The following is a 1,598-nucleotide window of genomic DNA, read 5'->3' on the forward strand; positions in this document are numbered from 1 at the left end:
TTTATCCACGTGTTTTCTCTGTTTACACACCGAATAACCTCAATACGACTTATCCATGTTATTAACTCACGTGATTAAAATAACTCCACTTTTCCAATCTTAAACTATATTTATATGCGTTAAACATGGTCAACACATTCGAATTATCCCTGAATATGGTGATAACTCAGACAGTATTCGGAGGTCACTGTCGATAATATGAGGATATCATCAAATCAAACATATACAACTTTATACGCTTAGCTCCGTACTATTAATAACCGAAGGGGCGGTAAGCAAATAACATGAAAAGTAAATAAAATTACTTACACTCAACAGTGGAACTTATCTCAGCCGACCGCAATGTGATTATGGAGGAAGCTACCATCCCAATGTGGCGCCAACTGTTTAATATCGTATACGGCATTCTCGTCCGACATAGACGCAGTGATCTCGAAATCGAACTCTGAAGAGCAGGTCACTATCACAACATGGCGCCGATTGCCAGTCACCGTAAGCGTCGCCTCTACTCGCGCCGATCAAGTGCATTACAAGCGGTATTGCAAAATGGTTATACCGGTATTGCAAAATGGTTATATAAATCGCAATTCGATCTTGTCAAGGGTCCAGCAACAACAAGGCATCTGTCATCCCATGGATTCTTACTACCATTAACAATGTTACACACTCGTCAACAACCTAAACGTCAACATTAACCATTCAACTTATTACCTGCACTCTAACTGGCAAGTATCATAGGCCCACGTGCAACCGTTAATTAAATTCATTCAATATTATTCAATGTAATTAATTAAATTTAATTTAAGGAACGTCACTGCAGCCCTATAAATAAATAACTACCAGGCATATCACCCTGGTCACATTAGCTCAGTCAGGAAGCTTTGCTATGGAATATGGGAGTCGGTGGTGCTTTATGCGTCCCCGGTATGGACCAAAGCGCTGTTGACCAAGAGGAATAGAAACATCTTGAAGAGGGCACAAAGGGCCGCATTTATGAGATCGTCTACGGCCTACAGAACTGTGTCGCGTGCAGCGCTGTGCATATTGACGGGTCTAGAGCAGAAATTGCTGAAAATTTTGTAGAAAGAATGGGGGCAGTGGAAGAACGTATAGACGGCAGGTAGAGGGATAAATGGAGTGTGTATGGAGAAGATAATTGGACCAAGATGTTAGTAAATGACGCTTGTACGTTTAAGAAATACAAAAGACATATTTACCATTGGACGATGCAACTGTTGACTGGACATGGGATATTCAACGTGTACCGTAGGACGATCAGCAAAGAAGTTCACTCCAGATACTGGGATTGCGACACAGAAGTAGACGACGCGGAGCATGCGTTATTTCACTGCCCTAGGTGGGGCAGGTTCCTCGATAGGACCGAACTGAAGAGCTATGTTGGCACGACATTGACGAGGGGAAATGTTATTGAGGAGGTAATTAAGGAAGAAAACTGGAATAAGTTCCACGCACTGTGCAGAAGAATTATGAAGGCGAGGCAGAAACAGGAGATGGACGTAGAAAGGAGAAGAAGAATAGGAAGTTAGGGCCTGAAGTGATGCCTAAAGGCAGTTCCGGGGTTGGTACGTGTACCATAA

The 1,598-nt window shown here is 42.5% G+C and overlaps 1 long non-coding RNA gene across 1 annotated transcript; it reads left to right on the forward strand.

The window, feature by feature from the left end:
• The first annotated feature begins 58 nt into the window (after positions 1-58).
• On the forward strand, positions 59-1,353 carry LOC117151409. Its single transcript, XR_004461305.1, has 3 exons — positions 59-271; positions 334-729; positions 807-1,353. It is a non-coding gene; the product is annotated as an uncharacterized LOC117151409 (long non-coding RNA).
• Positions 1,354-1,598: the final 245 nt, after the last annotated feature.

The sequence above is a fragment of the Bombus impatiens genome, unplaced genomic scaffold (genome assembly GCF_000188095.3).
Source record: "Bombus impatiens unplaced genomic scaffold, BIMP_2.2 scf_0202, whole genome shotgun sequence".
NCBI lineage: Eukaryota > Metazoa > Arthropoda > Insecta > Hymenoptera > Apidae > Bombus > Bombus impatiens.